Source organism: Nipponia nippon, unplaced genomic scaffold, assembly GCF_047370975.1.
Source record: "Nipponia nippon isolate SJK-2023a ecotype South Korea unplaced genomic scaffold, ASM4737097v1 scaffold_2, whole genome shotgun sequence".
Taxonomy (NCBI): Eukaryota; Metazoa; Chordata; class Aves; order Pelecaniformes; family Threskiornithidae; genus Nipponia; species Nipponia nippon.
This window is the reverse complement of record NW_028262336.1, coordinates 35003246-35014754: the sequence shown is the minus strand read 5'-3', so window position 1 is coordinate 35014754 and position 11509 is coordinate 35003246. Positions and strand designations below refer to the sequence as shown.

The following is an 11509-nucleotide window of genomic DNA, read 5'->3' as shown; positions in this document are numbered from 1 at the left end:
GATAAGAAATTGCCATCTGAAGTGCTTGATATCATGGCTGGGAATGGTGACTTGGAGACTGGGATACCTGCTGTATGATGGTGGCTATTAAAACTTTGCGGTTCTTGTATTCATAATTTAAGAGGGGGCTCTAGGGAAAGCAGTTGGGGAAGCAATTAAGGAGTCTCTAGCCCAGGGTGTAGCTTTGTGACTGTTCAGGTGAGGAGATTGGTTGTGCACAGTTTCAGTAGTATCATCTTACCAAACACAGGCCAGTACTCACGCTGCTTGTCAACTAGGCAGGACAGGAGGAAAAAGCTCCAACTAGCCTTTTTGCTGGCTGTTGGTGAAGAAACGATTCTTTACTCAGCATGAAGCCTGCTGATATATGTAGCAAACCGCAAAATTTTTGAACTAATTTGAGTCTGTAGCAGGAGTCTGTATTGGATCATTTCTGCATCTCAAGAGGTAATACTGTTTCTGAAGTGGTGGCGTGAGCCAAAGGCAGGTTTTCTTTTTTTCTGTCATCAAACCATTATTTTAGCCAAGTCATCTGAGATAATGAGGGCTGGTCCCAAGAATTGCTGCTGATGCTCTTGTCTGAGCATTGAAGAGTTGCAGGGATGCTGGAGCCCGTGAGCTGTGGGGCTTTCCTGCAGGGGCTGACGGGGCAGGCCAGCTGCTCTCTGTGACACTCCTGCTCACGACGAAGGTTTCTGCCCAACCCTACCTTCTCTTTAGCAGCTTTGATGTTGAGCGTTACGAGTCTGGGTGCCTAAACAAAACTATTTACTCACAGAGGAGGAAAGTCTTTTGAGGAAGACGGTGATAACTGCTTTCAGTGGGTTGGTTGCAGATCCTATATGGGATTTTGGCATGAACGTCGGTATTGTTATACCTCTAGAGGATAAGAGACTGCCATGTTGGCAATTCCTATCCCTGAGGGATACTTTTCCCCAGCTATTTTCTCAGCGTGGGATAGACCTTGGCAGTGATCCTCACTGGCTGTGGGGTGCTCTTGTGATCCTCACCCTGCCTGCTGTCCTGGAAGAAACCCAAAATTTCTTCCAACGCTTGAACTCATGACAGATCGTGGCGTGTGGGAGTGACATGAGATGTGATATCTGGCAGACGATGCAGGCCTTTTTGTTCTTTTTCCTGCAAACTTTCCTTTCCTTTCCTTTCCTATTCCATTTCGTGTTCCCTTTTCTGCATGCAGCAGTTCCTGAGCTTAAGGTGTGAGGCCGTGTGTGTCTGTGGACTGCTTCGAAGGGGTCTGTGAAAAGCGATCAAAGGAAGGAAACTTGCTGGAAGGTCTAAATCCACTGTAGTGTGCCTGCACCATGAATGGAAAACAGTTAGACACATGCAGATCATTAAAAAGGAGTGAATAGTACTGCTACAAAGAGTGAGACAACACTCCTCTCCCTGGTATTTGAACTATTTATTTCTAGTGGTTAAACCTGATGTCACTTGCTTATGTTTATTTTCTGAACTTGAACCAAAGCATGTATGTGTGCCTAGCAAAAAGGGGATGGGTCAACTAGGGTGTATTTTTATAGCAGAACTGGGAACCCTCAGACCATTGCAAGGAGTATTTGTAGGCCATGTAAGTTCACCCCACACTGCGCTAGACTTATTTGTGGTGATTTTGCGACTCCCCTGCTTCTCTCCTGGGCACTGACAATCCAAGGAGCCTTTAAAAATGCAGGTAAGGAAAAAGTTGAAGCAATACTGAGTTTCTTTTCCTTGGCATTTTAAACCGAAACATGCTTCCTACCTCCATTGCTGGGATTTCACTGAAACCCCTTCAGCAACACATTGTTGAACAGTGATCTTTTATCTGTCGTAGCAGGAAGGAATCCTAATCAAACGCAGCCCAGTAGCATGCTTTAGAACAATCCTTATATTTTTAACAAAACTTCAAAAGCAAATTTACTCTATAAACAGAAATGTCTGTAAACAAAGATGTTCCTTTCCTTAAAAAAAAAAAAATCTCTATACAATACAGTTGCTTTGACCTCAGGCTAATAAAAAGTTGATGCCAATTTTGTTACACTCCAGTCTGCTTCGGCTTTCTTTGCTCTCTGCTGGAATATTTTGTATGAAGTGCTTTGATCTGAAAAGGAAAAGCCCTATGGGCTTAACTCTTACTGGTTGTCCCTGCTGCCATCAGTCCTGGTGATGTGGTGTGAACGAGGCCAGGATGACTCAGCTGAGTGTGGTGGCTTGCAAATGAGAAGAAACAGGCTGGACATGATTTGTCAATAGTTGTAGATGCAGAGGCTGGAAAGAAAAGTGGCTAGAGAATTGAATGGCTGTAGAGACTGACAGATCTCGATTTCCAATGTGTTTGCACAGGTTACTGTGAACCTCTGAACATGGGGTTCTGGAAAGTCCTGCAAGAACTAGAAGTCAAGGCTCTTCCACTCCTGAAGTGGGTCATTGCTTGATAACCCACATCAGCACTTTTTTACCCAGTGACCTTCTGCATATCCCCTTCCCTCAGTCAGGTCAAGGGCAGAGTAGAAATTCTGTGGGGGGAAAAAAACCTCTCGGGGACTAACGTGACTCTGGAAGGCAAAGGAGCAGCTGAGGGATAAACCAGGGCTGCAAGGAGATGAAATGTCCCTGCAGAAGGCCAGGACCTGCATGTGAAGGCTGTGGCTGGGGGCACACCTGTAGGCACCTGCGGGCAGCAGGTGGGTGCCAACTGACCTGGCACGTGGCTGCTTGGAGCGGAGGAGCAGGGCGCGGAGCATGACCCAGCAGCAGCCCGCAGGCACGCTGATTTCCACCCCTGCCACTCAAAATGAGAACGCTCGGGCTTTTTGCTCTGCGCTATGGTTGTTTTTGTCTTTGCTTTTCTCTCCAGCACCATCCTTTGCTTCAGGCTGAGTCACCCACCCCGGCAGGGGCTGCGGCAGGGGCGGTTCGTCTCCTGGGCACCTTTGAGCACAAGCCCCGTTCCAGTGCTGAGGTCCTCAAGCAGCAGTGTCACGGCTTGTGGCCAGTTCTGAGGACAGCGTGGCCAGCAAGTGGGCAAACGCACCTCACCACCAATGGTGATTGCGCCAGTCTTGCGTAGCGTGTGACGCTCTGCGAGCCTGTGGTTTACGGCCACCGCATCCTGCAGGGATTAACAGCTAAAATCCATCAGAGCTCATCTCCGAACTGAGCTACCCTGGCTACGTGTGCCCCAGAGGCTGGACCACAGCTGCGAGTAACCATTACGCAGGTGACGCATGTGTTGTGTGACCTCGTGTTTTGTTCAAGGCAGATCACAAAACCAGCAATGTATTTCTTTTAATACTGTATTTTTTTCCCCTGTTCCTTTTCTGTTAATAGGGATAATGGATGTGTTTGCACATGCGTAAGGCAGGTGTTCCTGAGTGCCTAACTTTAACATCTGGGAGCAGCTACCCTTCATTTTCTCATTGGTACTTACAGCCTTGAGTCTCAATGACTTTCGGTAAGAGTTTGTTAAAAGCCTGGGGGACTGATGTTCATTGGATATGGAAGTTAGGTACTGTTGGTTGTTTAATTCAACTTTTAATTCAAACAGTACATGATAGCTAGGTGGATGTATTAACTCCAGAGAATCTGCACAAAGCAGATACAGGTATAAGCAAATAGGACACTAACACGGTCATGGAGCTCCCCTGCTCCTGTTAACAGCAAGGCTTGAGCTCTCAATGGAAAAGGTTTGTACGCTTGTTCCCTTGTCTGAGATCGATCAGGTTTACATCTGCAAGCATGATACAGAACTTCTGCATGCTGTCCATAAGGATACAGGGAATAATTTAATAGTCTCATCTGGAATGGAAATTTTAATTGTGGACCATCATCAGACCTAATCATATATGTATGTGTGTGTGTGTGTGTGTATATATATATACACACACACACATAACCCACACACACAGACACACAAACCAACAAGCAAAAAACCCCAACCATTAGTAGGAGACCCAAAGTGCGGAGACCCTCACCTTGTATTGTATCTTGCTGTCATCCTTCAGCTTAAACTTCACTTGTACATGGGAAGAGACCAATACCCAGTAAACGGCTTGTTGCCCTCACCCCCCTTGGTCGCGGTGGGAGGAGAAGGGGACAGGCTAAATCCTCCGCGATAGCCAGGGAGCAGTATATGCTGGCACTGTTGAGTTTTCTATGCCTTGTGTTAAGGAAAAGAGTGCAGCGTAAGCAAGTAGCTGTTGCTGTTAATCCTTTCTGAAGTGGCTGCTGGGGAACGGCAGTTATGAAACACAGTACTCAATGTGAGAAACACCAATTAAAACATCCATTTCAGCATTCCATCTGTGCAGGTTTTTAGGCATGTAGCTTGATTAACTGCTTTTACCGCTGTGTTGAAACCCAACGGGGTTTTGTGCTTTTAAATAAGAACTGTGTTACTATATTTTCTCATCAGCATGTTGTCAAGGTGGCACCATCTGATATAAATTCTAGTTAGTTTTCTGCAATGCTGGGTGGTTTGGATTTCTCCATTGACTTTTCCCCTTTATAATTGCAGTATTTCACATTGCAGTGATTCCTTTGCTTTCTAATATGCCAAAGATCAATAAAGGTAGGATGAGACACACCAGCTATTTAAATAATCAACAACATGGGTCTGATATTTTTTTTTTTCCTATTTCCTGGTCTATGCCAGAATTCATATTATCTATGTACCACTTAGATTTACCTGAAATAATAATTCATCATCATGTCTAAGGCCAACAGTATTCAGCAAATAAACCAGCCATTAGAAAGTGAAGGCTTCTTATCTTCAAGGAAATAATAATTGTAATAATTAGTCACTGTCTTAAGATTTGCAAGTACTGCGTTTCTAGAATATGTTACCAAGAAATTCTGCTTTGTAAACAAGGCAGAACCGTTGTGTCAGACAACTTCTAGGAAGAACAATAAAAATCAACCAGTAGTTCTCAGTTTTCCCGAAATTTCTTAAGAGAGTCTCTTTAGAGAGAAGTTTCTACCTGCTTGTTTTAATACAATGACACAGGAACTTTTGTCATTATGTCATAAGACTGCATTTTCAGCCTTTTCCCGCTCTTGCTGCTGCCTTCATTAAAAAACAAATAAGCTCTCCAAAACCCAAACAGTCAAAAGAACCCACAGCCAAATTAGGACAAAAGACCTCAGGGATCCCTCTCTGCTCAGTGTAAAGGCAGCTATATAAGATTTTCAATTGCTTGTCAAAAATAGTCCTATCAAATCAGGCTCTGTCCCTTCTCTACACCACATGGTACAGCCAGGAGAAAGTTTCAGCCACTCTTTGGTTTTGGTTTTGTAACCTAGCACAGGTAGGATCTGCAGTAAAAAGAAATACAATGAAACAATTCTCCTGATTATTTCACCTCTGCAGCTATAGAGAGTCCTCTGTATAAAAGGTTAATGGCTTAAAACTCGAAGCACTCGTTGGTCAGATGCAGCAGCTTGGGCAACAGTTAGGTATAGTGGTTCTGTTTGGGCACGTCAGGTATCGGCATGGAAAAGCTACTGCTGCATTTTTGCTTCCTGTTAATAAGCAATGGGTATATTTAAGAAGGCACTGAAAATATGTTGAATAAATTAAAAAACAAGAGGCTTTTTCACCCTATCTGCTTTTTTTTTCTGCTTGCTGGGAAGCCCAGTAGACTGCAGCATTACCTAGATAGCATAGGGGAAATCCATGCATGAATTAATAACAATTACTGTAATTCTTCGGAGGTTCCCAGTTCGCTTATTGCCCTGTGGCCTCACCTGGGGCTTTGCTGGCACTGTGTAGGGAGCGCTCCTTGCCTGCCCCGTGTCACCCTGCCCTGGCACCCGTCTTTCCCCACGCTGGTACGGAGATGGCGAAGTTGTGGGACCCAGCCTGTGGCTGGGCCTCCCGCCCCATCCCCTTCGGGGCACGGGCGGCACAGCAAGAGCTGCTTCTTGCCTGCTGGGCATGGGAAGGAGGCTCCTGTGCCTGCTGGGGGATGCAGGACTGCGTGAGCCATCACAGCCCTATGTCCAGCTCTCCCTCTGGCCTCATGTCTTCTCCTCTGCTCAGTTCCCCTTCGTCCATGCTGCTCGTGCTTTGGTGCAGTGCCTGGTGCTCCTGCTCCGCTCTGGGCTCTGACACCTCATGTCACACTAACAGAAGTGACAGGTATCAGGCTGTCCCCGCAGATGTCGCTGGCATAATATGTCTTGCTGATCCAGGTATGCAATTACACCAAACAGTTCAGTAACGGGAAACAGAGAATTCGCTCTCCTGTTAGGGCTCCCTGGGAAGTACTGTTGCCTTCCCCTTCCCACACTCATCCTTTACTGCTCGGTGAGAGGTGCCACGTCTTTCTTCCGCAGGCACAGTCAGGCTTGCATACCTTGTGTGCATCTTGGCTCTTTCTGTAATTGTCACGGAGAATCCAGTTGATCTTAGTTGCCTGAGAACAATTAACGTGCGCAAAGCCTATTGGTCAGCCTATTTAAAAATTCTGATTTTTTAAAAAATAAGCTATTTTTTCTAAAACAGATCACATCAACGTTGCGAGAGAGGAAGAAAGGGTCAAGAAATGGTGCTCCCTGTAAGCAATGAGTGGCATTGCAAGTGTGGTTGCCGCTTTATTCCTGAGTGGGAGATGTTAGGGCTGAGAAGGTATTTCACCACTTGGATGTTCGGTCCTTTCCGCTGCCCTGCGGAACGGGGTGGTGGTGAGAGGGCTACCCGCTGCCCTTGCTGATCAGCTCCCCTTCGTGACAGCAGGCCTGCGGGAGTGAGCCTGGCAAAGGCACCGAGACATGCCGACAAGCTGAGGGAGCTGGCTGTGGCTGGCCATCATGAGGACACAGAGAGAAGGAAGTGTTGTGGCTGTGTTTCTAGCTTGCTTTCGCCATCTTTTCTCGCTCCTGAGCTGCGGGCAGGGGGGGCAGGCGGGCAGATAGTGTTACAGAGGCTGGGAGCTGATCCCACCCTGGCCACCTCTAAGCCACGGAGGACTTCTGCAGAAGCAGATGCCAGAAAAACCAACCTGCAGTCAGGCTTTACGGGCAGTGATGCTCCTGAACTGGTCCACCCAGTTGGCAGCACAGCTGCACAGCCACTACACATACCCAGCTTCATTGGCCGGGCTCCTTTTCGGAATGGAGCAAGCTCCTATCTGCCTGCAACGCACCACGTAGCCTCAGCCCAGGCTGCTCTGGCTGAATGAGGTCCCTCAGGGCCTCAAACCAAAGGCAGTGTAGCCCTAGTGAGCACTGACCACTTGTTTTTAGCCCTGGCAGGAGGAAAGCCAGCTCCTCTTGGAAGAGACACAGATGCACCAGCCCTGCAGCGGGTGGTACCTGAATGAGCCCTTGCTCACCCAGGAGGTGGTAAAGTGTGTGAGCGTGACCCTGCGATGACATTTCTGCCCCGCTCCCTGGGCAGCAGTACTCACTGATTTCCAGCTCGCATGCTCATGGTTAGTCAAGTACACCCCCATTTACAGGAAAAGTCTTTCCCAGGGAGGGTAAAGGCAGCCTGGTTTTTGCCCCAGTGTGCTTTGCTTTGTCCCACTTGTGAGTTTAATGGGCTCTTTGCACTTAGCTGAGCACGGTGTTTCCAGCTCGGCTCATCTACTTACAATAAAATTATGTCATTCAGGAGGAAAGCATATCTAAATTAGCTGTATTTAAAATCAACAGATAAGCTGAACCTGCAGGAGTAACAGGAGGCCCAGTGGGATGAAGGGAAAGGCTCTCTGGATCTAAGTTTTCAACCACGCCTCTCAGAGAAGTGCACAGATCACCTCTACACAGAGTTATCTAGCAGGCTTCTGTCCAGGTGCAAAGCAGCTGCATCAGCCCCTGCACGCGCAGCCATGGGTTGGATTCGTGCAACCAGCAAATCTTTCCTGAACTACAGCAGAAGAAACACGCTGTGACCATCACTGCCACGAACCAAGCAAGAAACCAGCTGAAAAAATGCAAATGGGTTTGCACTGGCGACTTCATTTTGGAGAAATGCAATTAGTGTTTTACTGATTGAGTTCTGCATCTCTATGACTTTCCCGATTTCTCTCTCAGACCTCTCGGTGACCAAAGATGGCACCAGCGCTGCGTTCACGCACAGGGGTTAATGAGTAGGACCGACATGAGGAATGGGGGTGGGAGGAGGAGTCTGCTGTTGCTGAAGAACATTCAGCATCATCAGAGTGCTGCTGTCATCTGCTCGCTCGTCCTAGGGCGTGTGTTGCAAAAAGCTTTGTTCCTTCTTCTTACCATTTGAATTCATTTATGTCCCATTTTGGGTTTTGCGGTCAACTCCTTGAGGTAGAAACCATGCTTCTCTTAACATTTGCGGACTGCCCAGCAATTCAAGTCTACCACAGTATGAAGTCTTCTTCCAGCAGAAAGTAATATGTGGGGTGAGAAGTGAAAAGAAAATTAATGACATCTACTGTAACTTCTCCTAGGAAGGGGAGACACCAGTTTCCATTTTATCCTTACAGATGTCTGTTTCCTGGCTGTCCCTGGAGAAAGCTCCATGAACTCTCAACAGAGAGGCTTGTAGTGAAATGTTGCTGGTTTACGTACCCATGTGGATAACCACTGTGGAAGGGTCTTTATTAAAGCTAGACTGAAGAAGCAGTGTTTAGATGTGGTAGATGTAGTCTAAGATTTGAGGTCAGGGTTGCAACTGAGCCAAGCCCATTTGGGACGATTCGCATCAGAGATTCTCACCAAGATCTGTGATTACTGTAAAATTGTCAACTGGTTAATCTCAACTTGATCTAGAGGAAGAAAATACCGGAAAAAAATCACAGTGGTCTCAGTGTTGAGAGGGTAAGCATCGGCTCCATCTGTAACTGATGTGGTTTTAGTGGCCGTGCAGCCTGCTTGTCTTTCTGGGGAACTGCACTTATGGGGCCACTCAAAGCTGGAGCCTACGGGTGGCTGATCCACGTTACTTACGGAATCATATTCCTGGCAGAGACGCTTGAAGTGATCAGGGGCTTTTACGGACATATGATAGTTAAAAAAGTTGTTTATTTCCAGGGCCATGTAGTCACTGAGAATAGTGGCTATTATCCTCCCCACCCTGCTAACTCCTTGAGAATCAGAAAATGTAAAAATCTTGCCTAATTTTCTTCTCTGATCCTCTCTTGGCAGTTCTATAACACAGTGGTTGCGCAGTTGGGAGTGAGGAGACTGACATGGGTGCCATCCAAGGGATTTCAATGTGTTTTGCGAGAAGATAATGAAACCGCCTGCTTGGTGCAACATGCTTCCAAAGATGGAGAGTCCTTTCAAATGATTAGTACCCTTCACCTGTGAAAGGACAGACATCATTAATATTCTTCTAGGACATTTTGAACAGTAAGTACCAGCATGAAAAGAAATGTCAGGCTCCTATACCTTTCCTTGTTATTATGCTGCTTTTACATACATGAGAATACATTTAGATGGGCTAAAAAGCAGTTCTGAATGTAGTAGAGTAGATAATAATATAATTCTGAAAAAACAAGGAAGTGGAGAAGATAAAAGGTTTCAGGTTTGGAAAATGTGGGAAGTGGATGGAGCTGATGCAAGCTAATGAATCTGTATTTGGGCAGAAGAGGGTATAATCATGTCTGATGTAAACATCACAGCCATCACGTAGCATAGAACAGTACACCTGTGAGGCCTGCGCATCGGCCGTTCTTGCATGCGCTGAATGCTTAATTGGAATTTCGTCTAATGAGGCCAATATGCAAATTTGTATTCAAATCTAACTGCCAAACCTACTTTGTTAAATGCCATGTTGCAACTTGAAAAACACACCAACAGCATGAAGGTATTTTGACTCTTGTGTCCAGGTGACCAGTACTTCTTATTTTATGCTTTGGTTACTTGGCAGTAGTGTCCGGCACTTTGTTCCTTAGGGCCAGCACAGTCCTCAGTTTTATTCTTTACATGCAAAGCCCAGGTGTGTGGGGGGCAATGTCCTATCTCCCTCCGGCTTTGCAGTGCCAGCTCTTACCTCCACTGCCATGGGAGGTGATGTTGCGTGGATGCCATGCAACAGGAGGTCCTCAGCAGGGACTCCACTGCGCTTCCCGAGCCTGGTACCCCCTGAGGGTCTCAGCAGCACCAGCAGAGCAGACATGTGCAGCCTCAAACCTGGGACCCCTTCCCCCTCCAGGAACGCTGGGGGTGAAGCTGGGGCCATGGGATGTGGATTTTGAGGGTGCCAAGTTTGCTCTTTCTTTTGCTATAGTTTCATCCCTGCTGCAGAGGCTAACCCTGCCCTGGCAGCTGCCACCTTCCCTATGTGTTAGTGTTGACAGCAAGGTCACAGCCATGCTGCCATCCTTAGTAGTATTGTGCCTTGGTCGTTGCCATGTTTACCACCCAAAAAAAGGGTGAGCTGTGCTACTCAGGTGCTTTAAGGGGGCTGGCCTTGCTGGGAGCGCGGACTGGAGCATGAGCTCCCCTTCTTGCAGACTGAAATGCTCCTGCTGTGCACTGAGGGAAATGGTAAAAGGGTTTGGCTGCTGATCACCCTCTAATGCCTACCATGGTGCCGCCTCCTCCTCCTCCTCCTCCTCCTCTGGGCAAGGAAGGAATGGGGAGCCCCACAGCAGAGACCATCCATGGCTATGCTGCCAATCACCTGGCGATAAAAACACAGCAACAGTTGGCATAGTAGAATAAGGGCAGCATGTGCACACATTCCCAGGGCTAATCCAGGCACCTTTATCTGCTCTTGATTATCTGGCTTGTTTACAGAGAAGCAAGGCAACTAGTTGGAGGCACCTGCCTGCAGCTTCAGGAAGACTGCACTGTGTAAACGTGCACTCAGAGGGCGAATTCTGATCTTACGGTGGTGAAACTTAACTTTTTACTGAGCTCTAAAGAAAGCAGGGCTAAAAAAAGAAAAAAACTTCAAAAATTCAAGCAAACTGCATCTGGGAAACAGGCTTTGATTTTGACCCCACTGTATGGAGAGCAAATCCTCCCCTGCAGCACAGCATAGGATTCACCTCTTTCTTGAAAGAATGTCCCAGTGGTTGTTATTCTCTTTTACAGTCTGCAAACATCGTTCTTACTCTGCAGACTTCGTGTTCCTCTTGTAAGTCACGCCACCAGATCCCCCTCTGTGTGCTATGTATCTTTCGAGATGATTATTATCTCCCTAGTTAAATGTTAACAACTGGGATGAGAAAAGACCTTTGTCCTAGAGATAAATTCAGAGGTGTTATAAGGTTATTACACTGGAAATAATGGATTTAATCTCAGTTTTGAAAAAAGTAAGCCTCCTGAGTTAGCATCCATAGCTGATGTTTAAAAGGAAGAGATCTACAGTACTAATCGGTACAAACTTTTTATATTAATCAGCTTGTAACCTTTTCAATTTAATTTTATATATCTTCATGCAAAAGACACATGTTGAGCTTTGATTCTGTAGAACACCTAAATGAAGCTATATGAATGCCTATAGTTCAGTGCAGTTCAAAACTGTGGGCGTTTTGACTCGCTATCTGAGTGTTCACAATTTTCTCCTTAGTCAAAATTGTTA

General features: G+C 46.5%; 1 long non-coding RNA gene across 1 annotated transcript; it reads left to right on the top strand.

Annotated features, from left to right (window-relative positions):
• Positions 1-2857: 2857 nt before the first annotated feature.
• LOC148055735 (uncharacterized) lies at positions 2858-9278 on the top strand. The gene is made up of 3 exons (XR_015705156.1): positions 2858-3217; positions 3328-3451; positions 9121-9278. It is a non-coding gene; the product is annotated as an uncharacterized LOC148055735 (long non-coding RNA).
• Positions 9279-11509: the final 2231 nt, after the last annotated feature.